This window comes from Prinia subflava (genome assembly GCF_021018805.1).
Source record: "Prinia subflava isolate CZ2003 ecotype Zambia chromosome W unlocalized genomic scaffold, Cam_Psub_1.2 scaffold_22_NEW, whole genome shotgun sequence".
Taxonomy (NCBI): domain Eukaryota; kingdom Metazoa; phylum Chordata; class Aves; order Passeriformes; family Cisticolidae; genus Prinia; species Prinia subflava.
This window is the reverse complement of record NW_026960606.1, coordinates 639,748-661,805: the sequence shown is the minus strand read 5'-3', so window position 1 is coordinate 661,805 and position 22,058 is coordinate 639,748. Positions and strand designations below refer to the sequence as shown.

General features: G+C 40.8%; 1 protein-coding gene across 7 annotated transcripts in view; it reads left to right on the top strand.

The window, feature by feature from the left end:
- Positions 1-22,058, top strand: part of LOC134564858 (transcription factor RFX3-like) — a 200,054-nt gene that overhangs the window by 4,511 nt on the left and 173,485 nt on the right. For 2 of the 7 annotated variants that reach the window (XM_063424105.1, XM_063424107.1), the window contains exon 1: positions 4,438-4,682. The exons of 2 other annotated variants lie outside the window; for them this stretch is intronic. The gene's annotated coding sequence lies outside the window, so the exon portion shown is untranslated. Of the gene's footprint in view, positions 1-4,432; positions 4,683-22,058 lie in introns of those variants that run through there. 3 more of the 7 variants (XM_063424113.1, XM_063424110.1, XM_063424109.1) reach the window with 3 other exon arrangements.

Below are 22,058 nucleotides of genomic sequence, written 5' to 3'. Positions count from 1 at the left end.
GACTTTAAAATAATGAACATTTATCTCAATTTCTCCTAGAGACATTGGACATTATTTTTATTGTTCTCATGCTGTGAGACCCTGTGTCAGTGACATGATTGGATTTAACAAGTTTTGTTGATTTTAATCGGGTTTTTACATAGCATCCTTCCTTACTCCAGATGTTGTTGCTGTTCAAGCTTTAGCTGTGCTTAATAAGTTGGGATGCTAGGCAGCCAAGTAGTTAAATATACCTTTAGCTATTTCAAATCAGATGCTCACTGGTGCAGATAGTATCAGACACAACACACTGTAAAATAGAGCTGTTATAGAGTTTTGCTATTATCACATGGGCACAGGTGTGAGGATTTTGAGGGAATGTGTTGTATGAGGTGGTTGCAGACTGCAATGAAGTCTCCCTTCAGCTTCTCTTCTCTTCTCTTCTCTTCTCTTCTCTTCTCTTCTCTTCTCTTCTCTTCTCTTCTCTTCTCTTCTCTTCTCTTCTCTTCTCTTCTCTTCTCTTCTCTTCTCTTCTCTTCTCTTCTCTTCTCTTCTCCTCCCCTCCCCTCCCCTCCCCTCCCCTCCCCTCCCCTCCCCTTCCCCAAACTGAACAAGCCAAGTGGCCTCAACTGCTCCTCATAAGTCTTGCCCTTGAGACCTTTCACCATATCAGTCCCCTGCCTCTGGACACTGTAATAATTTGATGTCCTTATGTTGAAGTGCCCAAAACTACACACAGTACTTGAGGTGGTGCTCCACCAGTACAGAGTGGGACAGTCACATCCCTCGACCTGCTGGTGATACTGTGCCTGATGTAGCCCAGGACACGATTGGCCCTTTTGGCTTCCAGGGCACACTGCTGAGTCATGTTCAACTGGACATTAAGCCAAACCTTCAGATCCCTTTCCATGGTGCTGGTCTCAAGCCTCTTGTTCGTACATATAGCATCCACCCCCCCACCCTGCCACCCCCCAGTTTGTACACATAACCAAGATAACCCTGTTCCAGGTGCAGAATCTGGCACTTGCTCTTAATAAATTCCATGGAGTTGGTGATTGCCTAGCTCTCTAGTCTATCCAGATCTCTCTGGAATGCCTCTCTACCCTCAAGGGAATCCACAGCTCTTCCTAATTTAGTATCATCATCCAACTTACTTAACGTGCATTTGATTCCTGTGCCCAGATAATTTATAAAAACATCAAAGTGTACTGGCCCTAAAATTGAGCCCTGGGGAACCCTACTGGTGACTGACTATTGGCGATTGATGAGAGATGGGAAGGCTGAGTTGGTGATGAGAATTCGATTTTACTCGGGTTTCCCAAAAGCTTATATACTATTTCAAACAGGTTAATAACTTCTACTACAATAATCAAGTTAAAAATCACACAGAAAACTCATGCATTTTACAACAATTCTTTGCTTGCAGAAGTTGATTGAATCTTCTCTCTTCCCGTAAGCAGGTGTAATCCCATCTCCTGTAATTTTCACAGTTCTGTTTGTTCCTGCCATGGCATCTTGGTTATCAAACCAGATATGCTAATCAAGGCTGTTTGACTCTCTGTCTTGTGTATTCCCAGAACTGACCACTAGCCTAATATAACCCCATTTACTATAACTCTTTGAACCCAACCTGTCAGGAAATTGTTCACCCAATGTATTATGGACTTGTCCAGCTGTATGCTAGATATTTTGTCCAGAAGAATACTGTGAGACACAGTATCAAAAGCTTTGCCAAAAAAAAAAACCAAAAAAACCCCACCACATCTACTGGTTTCCCTTGGTCAACTAGATGTGCAACCTTGTCATAAAAGGAAATTTAGTTACGTAGGATTTTCCCCTCATGAGCCCATGCTGGCTATGACCAATGTATGTATTACAGCCAAATATTACTGGTTATGTAGATGGTATAATGGGCTGCATACAACAGTGATTTCATAGGTTACAAAATGTGTAAAAGAGCTGCAGGTTTGCATGTATTTGGGTTACAGGGATATATGGAATCATAGTGACCATTAGATGTGGATGCATTGCAGAAAAATAGCTATGGTGCTGATTTATTAAAATATGAATATCGATCTAATATCAATATCCAACTGTGACGGACAAAAGACTCTCTGACAGTTAAAGTTAGAAAGTGTATGTTTATTGCGACACTGGGCAGCACGTGGGAAAGCTCCCTAATGTGCACTGCCAAGATCACAGGTAATTACAGAGCCTTTAATTTACAAAAGTGTTGAATACACAAAATACAAATGCATATTCATACCCCGTCACTTCCTCTTCTCCGCTTCGTATGCTAATTGACACAAAGGTTATTAAGCATGCGGAGTTTGTTCCCTGAAATGGGTCGGTGGTCCTTTTGTGAGGAGTGGTCACCAAAAGGAGGAAGTAAAACGAGTCTTCCTCATTCTAAACTTTCAGCCTTTTCAATGCAGATGTGATTAATGGATGGTAGAACTCTGTGTTTCCTGTTTTCCAGGACTATTTCAGTGGGTTTCTGGAAACAGGAGGTCTGGTGTTGTATTGATTAGTTTCTCTGTTTGACAAGCAATGAGTTATTAGATCCGGGGTAGCTTATCTTAAATCCGGGTTTCTTTTAACCATCCTGTAACTTTTAACTGATTTCAGCAAAGCTTATCTGTTCATCTCAGCTAAATCAGCAACATCTATTGTTAACTATAACCTCAGCTTTTTTAAAAGCTTCAAAATTAGTGTCTCAGTGCTGTGTAAATTCTCACACTGTATTGACTCCAGTATGTAACATCTCTTATATCCCTTAATCAAGCAGTAATGCTCAATATCTTTTAGCCCCATGACTACAAGGTGCATAGAATCATTGGTGATATGGGAGATTAAGAGAAAACAGGATGAGGAATGGAATTTAAAGAGCATTGCCCTCGTGGCAGCATGCAGAATGAAGTGTGTTCAGGTGTGAAATACAAAGTTGTGTTTTGTGTCAGGGAAATAAAAAGAATCTGTGTAATTGTAGTTGTGGAACACAGACATGGGACAGTTATAAAGATGAGTTCTAATAAACAACCCAGGAAAGCATGGAAGGTTTTTGAACAAACTTTGCTTGCAATTACCTATTATAAATCTCAAGCAATTCTGTAATAAGTGTCTTTGAATTATAACTTTAGAAGCTTGTTTTGTATTAAAGAATTTTAAACTGTAGTTTTAGAATGTAAAAAGGCTTTCTCACAGACTGGAAAAAAACCCATCCTGGATGCAGAAGAAAATACTTCAGCTCGCTGATTTATGGTTCTTGAAAAAAGGAAACTGAACATCACTATCAAAGATTGATAGACCTGGAAAATAGAAGCTGGACCCCACATCTGGAAGCTGGACCCCACCACCTGGAATACATATCCTGGATGTACATCCTGGGATATTGAAATTTAAAATAGACCACAATAGGTATTGAATTATGACATTAAATACTAGAAATGGAAACTGCTGAGAAAGCTTATGAATATAGCCAATAAAACACCAGCAAGTCCAGCAATTGGTGTGCAGTCGGAAGGGAAAATCCTTCCACTGCACCCAGCACGCTGTCTTTGCTCGCACTTTACCATGCTAATTAGTCAATTATTAAACTGAATTGCTGCTTGATATACTGGCCGTGTCAAGCGTTTCATTTCTAACACAGGGAAGGAATAAAAGTGAAGCAGGTTGCATTCTAAGGAAAGGCATATGTGGGGAAGGGTAGGGGGTCTATGAGAAACATTGCTGAAGGGAAAGGTTGGCACAAGGCAGCTGGTAATGCATATGCTGGTTGTTCATGTGCTGAGTCCAGCAGGCCAAGTGTATACAGCAGTTACAGAAAATGTTCAGCTTTGCCAATGAGGGCAGTACAGCTGCTGCCACAGCCTCACCTACTTTAGATGGCAGCAGTCAACAAATACCCCATCCAGCAGCATCTCTTCACTATTACTTTCTGATGGAAAAAGAAATTGAGATGGTGATAAGCTGTTAGGACAAAGCAGAACTTCCTGTTCACTCTAAACTGCTTCCAAGTAGCAGGAAGCAAACAGGGTGGAAAAGCAAAGCAAATCACTGAGCAGAGATGCCTGCACAAAACCCCCCTTTATTTTAGTCGCTAATCGGATGTGACGACAGGATGTCGGTGAGCATGATCCACGCGGGAGACAGATATGCTGATATGACCACACCCTCTCTTCCCTCCTTCTCCCTCCCACTCGTGTTTCGGCCTGGCAGTTGCTATCCCATTGGAACTATCAGCCATCATTATAGGTTCCCTTCTTGCCCACTCCGATGTAGTATGATCTTACATCCATGGATTGTCTATTGTCATACTAGTGCCACTTTGCTTGCTGGGGATAGAATGCGCCCTCGCATACCCTTACTGGGGTGGGGGTTTTAATACGTTCCTACCAACCTTCTTTTCTTTCCTCCTGGAGGAAACATCCTCCTCCCCTCCGGCCCTAAAAGCTGTCTGTCATACGGGAAGCCCTGCCTCTTCCGGGTCTCTTCGGTTGGGCCACTGCTTCCTTCTCGCTTGCTTGCTCTCTTTTGTGAGTAATAGCAACTGTTGCCTTGTGAATCAAGCGCCATAGTCACCGTAGTCCTGGTGGCTGTTACTCATCAACAACTTCTCTTCCACTGCTCTCTATTTGCTTCCTAATCATCACCTACAACAGCCACCACCAGCAAGAACAACAACACAGCTTTCGACGATTCAGGTGAATGTAACTATACTGTATAGGCTTGCAATTCTGCCTTTCTATCCCTTTCTTCTCCTCACTGCCTCCACCTCAGCTTTTACCTCCTCCCTCCTTGCAGCATCCAGGCTGGGACTGCTGCATTGGGCTTCGCTATTGATTGTGGAGGGGCGGGGGGGGGGGGGGGGGGGGGGGGGGGGAGGGAGAAAAGCCTCGAGCGCATTCTCTTCCTCAGCCTTTCTTCCTTCTCAATTTATAATATGGGAAGAGACATAATTTCCAGAGGGGAAAAATGATGTAAACTGCCCTGTGGTTGTTTATTATGAAGGGTATTTATCTTTTTTAAAAAAAATATTATTACAAGTTATCTGACACGCTGCAGTACTTGTAGTGTTCCAAAGTATCTTGTACATCAATAGGGAAAGGCCTATGTTACCTGTAGTACACATTACCGATCCTTTAAAATTATCTTGGAGGTATGATTAGTAGTTAATAATAGATGCTGAAGGGCTACATGGTACTATATAAGATTCTTCAGTGCAATTAATTGTCATGTCTGGGTGCAAGTGTAATTTCATTTAATAATTTCATTTTATGGCTGTACCTCTGAATTCCTAAGATTCTCTTCTCATCAGCTAACACTTTCATTTTATTTTAAAAACATATTTGTTCTACATGGAGTATTTGATGCTATTATTTTTTTATGCACTGAGTCAGAGCCTTATTAAGTTCTTCAGCTTGTGCTACTTGTAGAATTTGACCTGCTAGTATAGAAACCACTGTTTTCAGAAAACTCAAAGGAGTTCTGCATATTTAGAGCACACAATGCTGTATGTTTGTCTTACTTTCTAAAAACACATTTGTTTCTGAAGGGCTAAAGACATGTTGAATGTGTAGTTTGAAAGGAATAAGAGCCATCTACCTGGCTAAGCCTTCTTAATTAAGGTGGCCCTACCATGCCCTGTTGTTGATCCATATGGTTTCTTGTCATTCAGTTTCTGTATCAAGTTGTATTATCTCAGTAGACTATTTAAAATAAGTTCATAGTCTATTAACCCTAGCTTATTACTTCTTACAAAAAATGTACATGCTGTCTTTCTTATGAGCATAGCATCTTTCTTCTGTCTATTAAGAGTTCTATGTGGAAAAATGAGAGAACATATCGAGTGTGGGTTTTAAACTATTTTTAAATTACTTTAAAAGGAGAAAACCACAGATACCATGAAACTATCTAGTTCTTCACAACCCTTTAGCCACATAAATCCCATATATATTTCCTCTATAATTGCATTACTTCAATTTACTCTCATTTAGTGCCACAATAAAAGGTTTAATTGCCTCTTACATGCATATTTACATGGCACAAAACTAGGATATTTTTATCTTCAGTGTTTCCATTTTGTTTAGTTTTATCACATTATGAATACTTTTGAATTAAACCTAATTTTAAGCTAACTGTAAAGTAATATTGTATCAGGAAAATAATGATTCAATTTTTAGAATTGCTGTTTACTAACATGCAGATACAAGCCCATGAAATGGAAGACACAATATTTTAAAGGGATATTTGGAATACAGATAATGGGGGAAGCTAAAGAACAGCCTTGGAACATTTTCCTAGAATCATAGATTGGTTTGTGTTGCAAAGGACCTTAAAGATTATCTTGTTCCAACCCCACTGCCATGGGCAGGGACACCTTCCACTGTACCAGGTTACTCAAAGCCCCATCCAACCTGGCCTTGAACACTTTCAGGGATGGGGCAGCCACAGCCTCTCTGGGCAACCCGTGCCAGTGCCTCACTGCCCTCACACTAAAGAATTTCTTCCTAATATCTAATCTAAACCTACCCTCCTTCAGCTTTAAGCCATTACCCCTTGTCCTCTCACTGCTTTCCCTTGTAAAAAGTCCCTCTCCAACATTGCAGTAGCCCCCCTTTAGGTACTGGAAGGCTGCTATAAGGTCTCCCCAAAGCCTTCTCTTCTCCAGGCTGAACAAGCCCCAACTGTCTCAGTCTGTCTTCATTGGAGAGGTGCTCCAGCCCTCTGATCATCTTTGTGGCCTCCTCTGGACTTGCACCAACAGATGCATGTCTTTCTTGTGCTGGGGCCCCCAGAGCTGGATGCACAACTTCAGGTGGAGTCTCACCAAAGCAGAATAGAGGGGGAAAATCACCTCCCTCACTCTGCTGACCACACCTCTTTTGATGCAGCCTAGGACATGGCTGGCTTTGTGGGCTGCAAGAATGCATTGCTGAGATATATTGAGACTCTCATCCACCAACAGCCTGAAATCCCTTTCCCCAGGGCTGCATTTAATCCATTCTCTGCCCAGACTGTACTTTTACTTGGGAGTGCCTCAACCCAGGTGTAGGATCTTGCACTTGGCCTTGTTAAATTTCAAGAGGTTTGCACAGACCCACCTTTCAAACCTGTTACTGTCCCTCTGGATGGCATCCTGTCCCTCTAGCATGTCAACTGCACTGCACAGCTCAGTGTTGTTGGCAAACTTGCGGAGTGTGCACTCAATCCCACTGTCCATGTTGCTGACAAAGATGTTAAACAGCACCAGTCCCAATACAGACTCCTGAGGAATGTCACTCGTTACTTCCTTCCACTTGGACATTGAGCCACTGACTGCAACTCTTGAGTGTGATCATCCAGCCAATTCCTTTTTCACCAAGTGGTCCATCAATCAAATCCATGTCTCTCTAGTTCCTTTGTTCACCATTTTGTTGATTTTGTTTCTAGATGAGTTAAACTACATACCAGTCTTGAAAACTTTTTTGGGCCAACATTTTCTTTGCTTTTGCAATTTACGTTTTAGTCCTACTTTGCTTTTTTATTATTGCTGATAATTTTTTTTCTGTTCATGTACATATTATAATTCTGTTTTCTCTATCTGCTGTTCCTTGGTTTCATCTTTTCAATATGGTTCCTTTTTGCCGAATTGTTTCCTAACCAGTATTCTTTCCTTGTTAGATGTTTCACTTCCACATGGTTTAATGTTTCAGTTCACTTGAGGCAGAGGGGTGTGTCAAGGCTGGGAAGCACTGTATATTAGACATCTCTGAAGTATATCCATCTGAGCTGCAGAGATAGCCTACAGTTGCTCTTTTATTAATCTGTTTTCTTTTGAGGTGTAAATGTTACCTGCTTCATCTCAATATACACAGAATTGACATTTAAAATTTATTTTGAAGAAGACTCCTTCAGCCAATTGCAAATTACTAGAAAGAACACTTATTCAGCAGTTCAGGATCTATTTTTCACACAAGAAACCTGAAGATTAGTTTAAACATCCTCAAACATATTGTGAAAATAAGCATATTGAGGATTTTTCCTTTTTGTCAAGTTGAAGAATCTGAGGAAGTTTTAAAATTATTTTTTTAGATATTATAGAAGTGTGCTTGGTTGATATCTGCTTAGGTTTCTGCAGAACATATTAAAGCCTCTTTCCTTTGTGATATAGTAGTGCTTCTGTGTCTGGCTTGACATCTCTTGATGTAACAACCCTTTACCACATTAAATTTACCATTTAAAAATCAAGGATTTACTGGAACTTAGTATTGAAGTAGCTGTTTTCAGGGGGGTTTTAGTATCTATCTTAATATATATGTATTATATACTTGTATCTATATGTACATTTAAATAGAGGTGATTAAGGTGTTGGGTTTTTTTTAAACATGTCCTGTTCTTGGAATTGCAGAGCAGTTAATTTTCCTGAAAGTTCTGGGTGTCTGACACTATGCCAGTTGGAAAAATAATAAATTTAGTAAAGATACAACAAAATGAAAACATACTCATGTTGGAAAATGTTCAAGAGTCTTAAGTGTAGATGGCAATATTTATTTCATTTTGGGCAGATATTTATCATGTACATGTGAAACTGTTGTTTAGAGAGATTGAGCATATGAACATCTGCATGTGTGTCAAAGCCTGGTCTATGTACTTGCATCAAGTACTTAAAAGTTCGATGCTGAGTAGTGAAGGAGGGAGAAGGAATTTGAATGGAAAAGACTAAAGGGAACATTGAACTTAGTATGTACTGTAAAAATATCTCACAGATGAGGGAGATACTCCATAATAGTGAAGGGGGAAATGTTGGTTTAATCTGGGTAGGATCTGATTCTGGTTGAATTTCTTCATGTGAAGAATACTTATATAACCAAGATGTCTTGCCAGTCTTAACAGATTGACACTCTATCCTATTCTTATATAAAAAACCCTGTATGTCTGCAGAAGTTTAATTGCATTCAAGAGACTGTCTTCTGGTACTAATAAAATATTACTTATGGAACAATTGAAGTTGGACAGCATTGCAACTGCTCTTTGCTAAGTCCCTCCTGTCTCTAGTGTATCCTTGAGCAACACAGAAGGAAACACTTGCTCTCAGTACAAACTAGATCTAACAAACACCAAGACTGTAAAGTGGAGTTCAGATAATCATTAGCTAGTTTAAGTGCAACTATTTTTACAGTATAAATATCTAGATGTCTTTAACTGTAGCTGTGTAGATACAATATTTTTAGACTGTTTTCCAAGCTGTTTTCTCTCACTTTTGAGATCACAATCAATAGGATAGCTTTTAATTTTACAGTTATCTGTCCTTAAAAGTAATTATAAGTAGCAAATACTGTAATCTTTTTGTCTGTGTTGAGGAAAATAGATGCTTGATTCAGGATTTTGACTTTCCTCTGTGTTTGGAAAGACAGGTATCTGTCAGGGGAAACTGGAGTTTGTCTTGGAATGGAGAATGTAAAAACCCCCTCCCTCCAAATTATTACAATTTTGCAATTAGGAGCTTTCAAGCAAAAATATGGGAATAGGAATAACAGTTGTTTACTAGGAATATAAAAAAATACAAATACAGTAGTACAAAAAAAAAAAACAACAAAAAACCAAGCAAACAAACAAAAGTCCTAGAAAACCCTGACAGAGTCAGAGATACGACCCGACACCCTGTTGTCAGGGTTGGAAGCAGTCCAAATAAATCCTCCTGGAGTAACAGATGTTGTTCTGTGAAGTAGAGATGATTCTGTAGAGAAAAGAAAAGGGTTCAGTGCTGGTGAGATGGGTCTGGTCTTCCTTCAAGGATTCAGTGGAAAACCAGCTGCATTAGTGTTTTGAATTGCAGGTTTTATGCTGGTGGAAAGGCTTTGGCTCCTCCCACTGAGTGGAGCATCTCACATTGGAATGAAGTAATGTTGTCAGTCATGTGAGAGGCCTTAAATGGCCCATTCACAGGTGATGTCCCTTGGAGGAGGATGGGTGCAGGAGTAGGATGGATGGAGCAGGAGAGAAGAACAATATCTCCCAACTGGTTTCAACAGATGAAAATAGAATACACATTTTTGGTTACATTTTTCAACCCAAGACATCTTTACAAGGCCAAATCCTAAAAGTGCAGGAGATCATGAATCATGATGGTTTGGGTTGGAAAGGACCTTAAAGATTATCCAGTTCTAACTCCCATGCCATGGGCAGGGACACCTTCCACTAGACCAGGTTGCTCGGGGCTCCATCCAACCTGGTCTGGAACACATCCATGTATGGGGTGTCCACTGTTTCTTTGGGCAAGCTGTTCCAGTGCCTCACTAGCCTGATGAAGTATCTTTTCTTTATGGTTTGTTTTATAAGCCCACTAGGCAAAAAAACAAAAAAAAAGAAAAAAAGGTTTGACTTTGAGGTTTAACAAGTCAAGGTGCCGGGTCTTGCACTTTGACAACAACCCCCTGCAGTGCTGCATGCTGGGGATGGTGTGGCTGGACAGTGGCCAGGCAGAAAGGCACCTAGGGGTACTGGTCGACAGCCAACTGAACATGAGCCAGCAGTGTGCCCTGGTGGCCAAGAGGGCCAATGGCATCCTGGCCTGTATCAGGGATAGTGTGGCCAACAGGACCAGGGTAGTCATTCTTCCTCTGCACTCAGCACTGGTGAAGCCTTGAGTACTGTGTCCAGTTCTGGGCCCCTCAGTTTAGGAAGGATGTTAAGATGCTCGAACGTGTCCACAGAAGGGCAACAAGGCTGGGGAAGGGTCTGGAACACAAGTCCTATGAAGAGCGGCTGAGGGAGCTGGGGTTGTTTAGCCTGGAAAAAAGGAGGCTCAAGAGAGACCTTATCACTCTCTACAACTTCCTGAAAGGAGGTCATAGTCAGGGGGGGGGTCAGTCTCTTCTCCCTGGCAACCACTGTCAGAATGAAAGGACAAAGTGTTAAGCTGCTCCATGGTATGTTTAGGCTAGACATTAGGAAAAACTTCTTCACTAAAAGAGTGATTGGGCACTGGAATGGGCTACCTAGAGAGGTGGTGGAGCCACTGTCCCTGGAGGTGTTTAAAAAATGACAGAATGTGATGCTCAGTGCCATGGTTTATTTGATAAGGTGGTGTTAGGTCATAGGTTGGACTTGATGATCTTAGAGGTATTTTCCAACCTAGTTGATTCTGTGATTCTGTGATTCTGTGATTTGCTTTAGAAAAAACACTGCAAGCTTATGAATTATGGAGAAGAAACAAAATACCAGTTACAAAAGCAGTTCTCATTCATGAATGATCTCTTAGGAAGAAATTTTCTCCCCCCTCCCTTCCCACTGACTTCTTGCTTTCAAAGGAGTCTTCTTTTTGTTATTCTTTTTTCAGGTCCCTGTAGAAAACCTTGACCAAGTAGTATTAAATGCTTTCAGATGCACAAACTGGATGTTGTATAGACTAGTTATCTCAGCCTTTTTGATAACTTTCAAGACATGCTTTTATTCTTATGTTCCTAAAGAAATAATTTCTGTGAAAGTGCCCTTCATCTTATTTGAAAGGAGTAGAGGCCTCAAAAACACAGATTTCATCAGAATAGTTATCTAGGGAAAGGTAAGACTAAATTTATGCTGCTATTGAAGAAAATGCAGTCAATTCTCAGGTTTCATATATTTTATTTGGCAATAAACATCTGGCCAGTCAACAAGCATCCACACCTTATACTCTCTGTTGTGATATGGATGCAATTGAAGAGCAAAAGGCATAGGCCAGATTTCCTATTTCCTATAGATGTCATAAATCATGCTACTTTTGAACAATTTGTAGGAGAAAAGCCATATTGTTCACTTCTTCACCCTTCTTCAGTGGATTTGCATAAATATTATTGAAAACACTGATCCTGTAGAAGAATTTTTAGGTATGTAATTTGGCCTGCAGAATCTTCAAGATTAAAAATAATGAATAAAACCAGAAAAACACAGTTTGACAAAAACAACTTGGAGTCAATATGAAGCTTTTATTGATGAGTGTGATGTCATATGGTATAGAATATTATTTTGGACAATTGGGATCAGCAGTCCCAGCTGTGTCCCATCCCAACTCCTTGAGCATTCCCAGTCTACTTGCTGGCATGGCAGTATGAGAAACAGAAAAGACCTTGATGCTGCATAAGCACTTTTCATCAATAGCTGAAACATGGATGTGTTATCAACACTGTTTTAAATCACAAATCCAAAACACAGTACCATACAAGCTGCTGTGAAGAAACTTAATTCTATCCCAGCCAAAACCCAGTGCAATTGTAAAATCTGTTAGTGTAACCTTTTAATAAGAGATCTGTCAGTGTGTGGTGGCTATTTGAGAAGACTTTTAAGCTCTTTAAGCAAATTTGTCAGAAATGCATAAGGAGAGATAGATTTATTAGTGCTTCTTAACCTGAAAGCACCACATACCTTTTAGGTTGCACAGCAACTGACTCCTAGCAACAGTAGCAGATTGAATTTTTAAGAGCGACATGTCAGATGTAATAGTAAAGCAAGGGTACAAACAGTTGTAATGGTTTTCTTTTCATAATAAACTAGTTTGAATTTAAGGAACTTTTTGTCCCTCCAAAATAGGAAGTCTCCTTCTCCACTAACCTTGGTGTCTCCATGTTGTTTCCCCTCATGTTCTCACCTCCTCCTCTTCTCTGGGTAGAAAAAAACTGCGTGTGCCCCACTTCTGGCACCAAAACTAATAAAGCTGTTTGGAATGAGAGTGGCTGTCAGGTTTTGGTGTGGAGATGGGATTTTTTTTTTCTAATTTCTTTTTTTCTAGCATAATACTATGAGATAAAACAGTAAATAAAGAATCAATAAATGGAGCATTACATAAGAAATTTAATGCATGGTTAAGGAGATTTGTATATTTCAACTTCTCTAATAAATTAATTTATTGTAGGATTTCCTAAAAGTCACCAGCTAAACAAGTAAACAAATATTTTCGAAGGAATCAAAATTCTTTTACTTTGGGGTATACGTGAAACTAATGGAGGTAGAAAGAGATCTCCCCTGAACAGGTTATTCCATAACTGCCTACTGTAGAGATTGTTGTGTCTATGTGAAGTTTGCTTTCAGGGTTGCTTTTTTCTGAGATTCTCTTTGGGGTTGCTGTTTTCTGAGGTATATAGGGTTTCTGAGCTTTTTTTGCCTGAAAGGTCTCACGCTACAGCTAGAGAAGACAAACTGAGTTTGCTAGTGCGTGTTTCTAAGGTTGTTTATTCTTTCATTTCTTAGGTTTTTTTCAGCTCTGCAAGGCGTCTTTAGCAGAGCAGGACATGCAGCAGACTGGTCAGATCAGAGGGTCCCAGACCTTATGTACGGTCTCTCTGGTCCAACCACCATCCACAATGTACTTTTTATTTACAAAATCTTACCAGTACTTACTACCTATGTTAACATGTCATTTCTGCTCTAAACCAATCCTTGTGATCCAACTCAGCAGAAAATGGGGGATGAGAAGAAGAACAAGGAGGACAGGACCACTCACCAATTCCTTCATCTTGCCTCTTCAAACCCATGTACTAAAAATCCTAGATTCTACATTTACACTCTGTGATAAACTAGCTACTGCTTATTTTGAATTCTCTCAGCTTGTGATTCTTCATACAATGTGGGCATTCACTCCCATGGACAGGGATCAGAGGCAGTGTCCTCCTGGGCTCTGTGTGAGGCTGGCTGACCCCCTTGTACAGATCCCAGACCCCCCTGTCCGGTCTCCAAACCCTCCAGGGGGGCCAGAGGGATGTCCTGGACTCCGACATCTTCTCTTCTTGTTTGCACTAAAAACACTTCTTTGATAACTCTGTTCATGGCCCGCCGTATGCATTGAAGTAAACACGGCACAAACATCAGAAGAATTACAGGCTTCAACAATGGCATGGGTTGGCACTGGCCAGATGTTAATGCACCTATGAATATGTTTTTTTTTCTAACAACTCCTGTGGGATGTGATCAGGAACAGAGCAGAGCAGGCTTAAATCTTCAAAACAAAAAAAACCACCAAAACTTTATTACATTACATAAGAACAGCAACAGAAAAAACTCTTAAACACACACAGAGACAGAAATAAAAACTTCCCAGGACATTTTTTCTCTTCTCCCAGTTTCCATCCCCCACACATTACTTTTCACAGACCAAACCTTTGGGTTTTAGATCAAACAATCACCACTCAAAAACAAACAAACCAATCTTCAGTTCAGCAAGGGAGAGAGGAGTCTCTCTCGCACCACAGACTGTTCTCCAGAACACACAGGTCTACTCCTTATGTGTTCCCATGTCACCCGTGGCGCTGCCCGGAGAAGTCTGCCAGGGTGATTCTCTCTTTTTCCTATGTCCAGCGCTCTCACCGCTGTCTCATAGGCCAAAACTACATACAGGGCTTTTTAAGGATGCTGCATGCCGAGCTCTCTCCTTTTTACCCAGGGGCCGGGGTTCCAGGAGCAGGTCTGCCCTGAGGGCAGAGGGTGCCACCTCACCCTCCCCCTCGCTTCTCTGCTTGCTCCACTCTTCAAGTGCCAGTCACTGTAGCAAAAGCAAGGGCAGCTGTATCCACCTAAAAATGCAGTTTATGTTCAAAAGAGACTCAAGTTCAGTCCATGGCTGACATTATGCAAGAAAAGTCCAGCTCCAAGGCTACTCCTCTCATTCTTTGCCCATCAGGTTCCTTCCAATCGTGCTTTATCACCTCGGTCCCAGGCCGCTTCCTTCTCTTTTTTTTCCAAAATCACCAGTCATGAGAATCAATGTCTAAGAAAAGTTTCTTTCTGCTAAGCAAGGGTTAACAGCTTCTATCTCCCAGCAGGGTGCGGGCTGAGGCACTCCCAGGCTCGGCAAACCCCCACGTGGCTGGGCACCTTCTCCCGGAGTTTGGGGGGGAAGAGGGGGTGAGCACACACAGAAGGCACTTCCACAGTTTTCCACCCCTCCATCCTGGATGGGGCAGCTCAGTTCCAGTCCTGTCCACTCTCTTCTCCCCCGCCGGGGGCTCCGGCTTACCTGAGCCTGACCACGTGTTTTCCCTTCCCCCACCCAACCTTGTGGCTGGGCAGTGGAAGGAGACCTGAGACGTCTCTCTGCTGAAACCGGGATCCAAAAAGAGGCCGAACCCTCTTGGGGTCCTGCTTTTAACTCTTTGTGTCCTCAGAGGCGTGTCCAAACCTCCGAGTGACCAATCCAGGTGCCAGCAGAAAAGCTGATTACTGATTGTACTGCCCACATCCCCCTGGAAAAAATTCACCTCCCCCGCAACCACGGCAAACAAGAAATACACAAATACTTTCAAAAGTTTTTTCTACTATGATGAAAGGTTAAACAAATTGAACACTTCATCTATCTAAGGTTTAATTTTTATTTCAAGTTGGTTCAAACTTTTTTTTAATTGTCTTATGTTTTCATGATATTTCTTCAAACTCATCTACTTGTGTCTATGCACTAGCAATGAATAATTAATTGCTGTTCTGTTTTCATCTCACACTGTCAACATCAGTTAACAAATTATTCAGTGCAAGAGAAGTGGCATGGGCAGACTTGTTCTGCCAACAGCTCTTTTGACTCAATTGTGTCAAAATCATCTCTGATGCTATCTGCATTGCCATCACAACTTGGATCATATTGTTCAACAGATTTTTTTTTCTCTTGCTTTTTTATCGATGTCATGCTGGGTGTTAACAAAAAAAGTCTCTTGTTGCATGGACTACTTTTCACATTTGTAGAAATTACAGACTAAATTCTGTCTTTACAAATGGAAAAGATCTTTTGTGGCAATTGCATTGGAACTTGGCTCGATAGTTTGTTTGACATCTCAGTGTAGTTACACCAAGATGATGCACTTTTACAAATTATGTGATTTGGAGTGACATCTATGATGTTATGACTTTGTGTCACTCCAGGAAAGACTAAATTTTTTTTTACAAAAATTCATTTTTGATGAACTAAAAATTTCTTATTCTCGAGGTTTACAAAGAACTCCAGAAAAGAATTTCATTCTATCATCTCATTTGTTTACTAGGTTGAAAATGAACTGTGAAATTGCTGGAGGGATGTTTTCTGGGATCGACTGCTTGTTCGATCACTTGTCTGCTAACAAACTTATAAAACATGTTGAAAAGAATTTCTTTGATCTTGAGTATATCAAACAAAAGATGTTCAACTCTGATGCATTGGCCAGAGTTTCTCAACCATTCTTTTTTGATTGAATCATGGGCGAAAATATTTCACTGCTTAAGGTAATCGGTGAGAACACAAGGCACAAGTATAACACTTGATTGAACTGCTTGTTCAAAGGCCTCACTCTCTGTGGAAATCTCTGAAATGCAACACTACTTAAGCTTTAAGAGAAATCTCAAGTTTCAAAATTTTTTGCACACTAAATGAAGAGATATCCGCAGTCTTGACACCAGCTCACGTCTGCGTGCTCGCTTCTCTGTTTCTGGGACCAGCGTCTGATGCTGTTGACTTTGGCAAAGGTTTTCGTGCTTTGCTGACACTTATTTTCAGCTCTTGTGAAAACACAAGCACAACTCTTGCTTCAAGCTTTTAATTTGAATGATTTTTCAATTTATCTTGTTTTTGGGTTTTTGCTCAAGACTAAAGGATTTTCTTCAAATTTCTCTTCAAGTTCTACTTGATGCTTGGTGAAGTGGACTCTACAAAAGAACTTGTCAAAAGTTTAAAACACTAAATTTTCTTTAACATTCAAAATTCTGCTTAAATTTCTACTCAATATTTTTCTCATTTAGACAATTTTTATGTTCCAAAATATAGATGGTTACTGTTTAATTGTTTTTATTTTTTTCTGTTGTCTTCTCTTGGTTCAGCTAACAAATATTCTGAATCAATTTTTCAAACTTTTTTTGAGATGAATGTTGATATAAAATCCTATATTGATTTTTTTAAAAATTTATTTGCTAAACACAGTAAAATTGACTGTTTTAAATCAAACTAACCTTTTTCAAAAATGTTTGTGAAATTCTTGTGAAGATTTGTATAAAAGTTACTGATGGACAAATTTACTGTTGTACCAGTCTGTCAGTGTGTCTTACCCTTTAAAATCCTTTGTGTTAAAGTTGTGAAAAAGGTAGAAAATATGTGGGCAGGTTGGTGGTATGGAGATGGAATGAGACAGAGAAATAAAACATGCTTCTGCATGGGCTTCTCCCCATGGGTCACAGTTCCTGCCAAGAGTCTGCTCCAGCATGGGCTTTCCATAAGCTCCAGTGTGTTTTGTTCATATACACCTGTTCCACTGTCGTCCTTGCCATGGGCTGCAGGGGTATTTCTGCTCTGGTGCATCTTCTCCCCCTCTACTTTCACTGACCTTGGTGTCTGTGGGGTTGTTTCTCACATTCTCCTCGCCCCTCCCCCCCCCCTTTTCTCACTCTAATGTGCAGTGATTTTGCCCTTTCTTAAATATGTTATCACTGAGGTGCTACCAGCTTTGCTGATTGGCTCAACTTTGGCCAGTGGTGAGTTCATTTTGGATCTTGCTGGAACCACCTTTGTTAGGCACAGGGGCAGGCCCTGACCTTTCTTCACAAAAGCCATCTGTGCAACCCCATGTGGTCTGAACACTAATGGAGTCTGACAACATGTTATAAAACAAAGCTTTATTGAAGCAGTAAGAAAGATGAGCAATGATGCGCCTATATGGCACAATCACCATTAGCAAACATAGGATCATAAGTGATGTCATAACTCTGGTGGACTTCCAGGTACACTTGATGGCTGGGTCATCTGACAGCAACTGCCAATCATGCCATTGCCTTTTGAGTGTAGGTAGAATTTGTGCCTTCCATTGACTCCACCATGTTGCGTTCCGCTCCTAAGAGGAAGGGAGCACTCAAGATTTGTAGATGCCTGTGGTTGAAAAAGAATGACAAAAGTCAGAAGGCCTGAAAAAAACTTAACAAGTTTTATTAGTAAATTCTAAACTTGGCATGTAAATTGGTATAAGTTAGTCCCTTATCTTCTAGTAGCAAGAAAAATAAAAAATAAAAGAGGGAAGATGGAGAGAAAGAGAAATAGAGAGATCAGATAGGAGAGGAAAGGAGATCACCAGTCCTGGGTCCAGCGTCGATCTGGTTGACAGGGTGTCCAGGGTGCTGGGGAGAAGCCACACAGGCTTTGTGGGGGTACCTTTTTGTAGATAAGTTTTCCCCACACTGGAGATAAGTTCCTCGCTTTCTATGCAAATTAGTCACCATACACAGTTTGTTCTTCTGGACCTTTCTGGAAATGGGTCGGAGGGCTTTGGGGGGCTTTGGTGGTCTCATCCCCCCTCTACTGGTCTTGGCCATTACTTGACCTCATTCCTGCCATTGCTCTGGACTGTGTTGTACTTATCTCCAGGAACCAGAACAAGGATGTTTGTCCTAGAAAAGTGCTGCCCTACCTCTGCATGGTCCCTTTTCCAGCCACATCCTGCTCTTTTTTGCCCATTTGCACAGCGCGCTCTTACACAACAGTCCTTGTTTGGCTCCATGGCTGTCAGTGTTTGAGACATACACATTAGCTCTTTATCTTCTGGGCTTCTACACACTGATGGTAGTGTGATTTGAGAGAATCATATTTTACATGAAGAATTTGAGCAGCATCCTGCTTGTGCTTCTGATATTGGTCAAGAAGCAGGGTATCAGGAAGCAGGGTGTCACCTCCTCCAACTACCAAAATCTTGCCATGTATATTTTGTTTTGTTTTAAACCATACTTTGTTAAATGTAATGAGTCTATTTCATTACTTCATATGTCCTTGATAGAGAGCTAGTGATAGAAATTCATCTAAACGAATGCCTTGCCTGTCATAAAGCTTTATTTTATGACATAAAACCAAAATAAAAGGTGGAAATTAAGAAACCATGCAGATGCTTGCTTGACCTCCCCCCTCCCACCCAGTGGAATGGAGAGGAGAATCAGAAGTAAAAGTTGTATGTTGAGATAAGAACAGTTTAATAATTGAAAATAAAGTAAAATACAACAATAATCACAAATAATAATACTGATAATAAAAAGGAAACAAACAAGTAATGCACAATGCAATTGCTCATCACTCACTGACCAATGCCAGACCCCCCTTCCTGAACCCAGATCAGCTGCCCTTCCAGGTAACTCCCCCCAGTTTATATACTGGGCATGATGTTCTATGCTGTAGAATATCCCTTTGGTCAGTTCGGGTCACCTGTCCTGGCTGTGCCCCCTCCCTGTTTCTTTTGCAAACCTCCTCACTGGCAGATCATATGACAAAGAAAAAACTCCTTGACTTAGGATAAACATAACTTAGCAAAAACCAAAACATCAGTGTGTTATCAACACTATTCTCATTCTGAATCCAAAACACAGCACTGTAATGGCTGCTGAGAAGAAAACTTGCTCCCAGCTGAAACCAGGACAGAGTGCAAAAGGGTTTAGCAGTACTTAATCATGGACTGATTTAACATTTAAGTGATTCAATAGGGTTTACTACAATTACAACAATGACAATTATAGATTTGAGATAACATTCATACCATAATCAATTCACATGCACTCACACAAATAGATGTATGCATCTATATGTGCAAAGGTACCTGTTAAAAACTTCTGTTGAGTTCAGTGAAATATGCCAAATTCCTTTGTGTTCTCAGTGAGCAAGGGTTGTACCTCAAGGAGTGTGTGTATGGGGAGGAGGGTGTCAGCCTAAGCCTCATTATCAGCAATGGTCTTTCAAGTATTGCAAACTTGAGGGTTCATGAGCTCTGAGAGGCATCCCACTCAGAGGGAGGTGCTGGCACAGCCCACTGCAGTCCAGGAGAGCTCAAAGGGCCTTTGTAGGGTCGCAAGATGATTTGCTTTAGTCATCAGTAAGTTTCTATCCTGGCCATAACCTAAGTTGGTAACTACTGGACATTTTTTCAAAAATACAACAATGTAACAATGGTACTATTTCACTTATTCAGGTAAACACTTTTCCAAGGCTGTCAGGGGTTAACTGATTATCCCTTGTTCCCCACCTTGGTCAGGCAACTGATGTTCCTGATACGATCATTGTTGTTCCCACCTTTACCATGCAAGAGCTCCTGTTAAAGGGATGCTTCACTACCCAACTGGTTTGATCAAGGCTTATCAGGAGTTCCAGAGATCTGTTTGTATTTCAATATCAAAATAATTAAAAGTGTGATTAGGTCTTAAAAGTATGGAAAAAGGCAAATGTTATGCTCATCTTCAAGGAGAATTAGGATGAGGAACTGGAGAACTACAGGTTTGTCAGTCTAACCTCAGTCCATGGGTAGGTTATGAAGGAAATCTTGACAAGAAAGTGTTTGGGAACAGCCAGCATGGATTTACCAAGGCAAAGTAGTGCCTGACCAACCTAATAGCTTTCTATGATGAGCTGACTGTGTGTGTGTCTCCAAGGGGAGAACTGTGGATGTCACACCTTTTACTTTAGCCTTTGACATGGCATCTCATGGTAACCTTATGGCCAAATTGGTGAGATATTGATTGAATAAGTAGACAATAAAGTGGGTAGGAAAACTGTCGTGGCCTGCCTGGCTCAAAAGGTGTTGAGTAGTGACACAAAGTCTAGCTGGGAACTGGATAGCAGTGTTGTCCCTCAGGGATTGATACTGGGGTTGATAGTGTTTAATGCCTTTTATTAGTAATCTGAACAGTAGGATGGAGTGCACCCTTGACAAGTTTGTGGGTGACAGTAAATTGGTGTATGTGGTCAGTATTCTGGAGTGCAGGGCTATTGTTCAGAGGGACCCCAACAGATTAGAGAAATAGGCTGATCAGAATGTCATGGAGTTAAACAGAGGGAAATGCCAAGTCCCATGTCTGGGCTGAAATAGCCCCATGTACTGGTATGGGCTGTGAGCCAACTGGCTAGAAAGCAGCCTTGCAGAAAAAGAAGGATCTGGGGGTGTTGGTGGGCAAGAAGTTGTACATAAGCCAGAAAAACATGCCCTTGAGACAAAGGCAGCCAAAAGCATCCTTGGCTGTATTAGCAAGAGTGCAGCCAGCAGGTCCAGGGAAGCGATCCTTCCCCTCTATTCCATGCTGATGAAATCATATCTGGAATCCCGTGTCCAGTCTTGGGCTCCCAATATATGACAGAGAGATTGGAGCAAGTTTGGGTCTGAAGCATGTGACATGAGGAGAGGCTGAGAGAACTGGATTTGTTCAGCCTAGGAAAGAGAAGGCATGGAGAAACCCTATTGCTGCCTTTCAACTACCTAATGGGAAGGTGTAGAGAAGATGGAGACAGACTATTCTGGGAGGTGCACAGTGAAAGGACAAGAGGCAATGGACACAAGTTGGAACAGGGGAAATTCTGACTTGATATTAGCAAAAGCTGTGTAGAAAGGGGGAAAAGGATGTGTATCAGGAGGTATTAGGTAGTGTGTTTTCAGTCTCCCTATCATCTCTTAAAAAAAAAATCCAATGAAATCTGTACCAGCTACATGTGTTTGGTTTGGTTTTTTTTAAAGAAAGGCAAGTTTTATTGTGGCCATGGATTCTGGTTTTCGGCATATTTATTGAAACTGGTTAGGAATTTATTCTCTTCAGTGTAATATAGGAATCTCAACTATATTTAAAATTATTCCTGAAAATGAAACAACCATAAGCAGGATCTGAAATTCTTATTAATAATCTAAATAACATTTCAGTCTTATTTCAGTTAAAATTACTTACCGACACACATTCTACATATAGATGTTTTCTGATTCTACTTAACATGACACTTAGGAAACCTATTTCTAAAATTCAATTTTGAATGGAAAACAGATATGTATTAGTGCCATTTGATCACAACACAAAACCAAAAAGAATGAATACAGTTTAGGACAGTTTTCAGGTAGGTGGTCACATGACACCTCAAAATCATCATATATAGATGTGTATTTCTTGATGCCTACCAGTAAGAATTTATTGCAAAGTTTAGAAGTGAAGTTTGTGCGACATTTGGCTGAAAAAAGGCCCAGCTGAAAAGGATCCAGGGATGCTGGTCGACAGCCAGCTGAACATGAACCAGCAGTGTGCTCAGGTGGCCAAAAAGGCCAATGACATCCTGCCCTGTATCAGGAATAATGTGGCCAGCAGGACTACGGAAGTGATTCTTCCCCCATCCTGGGCAC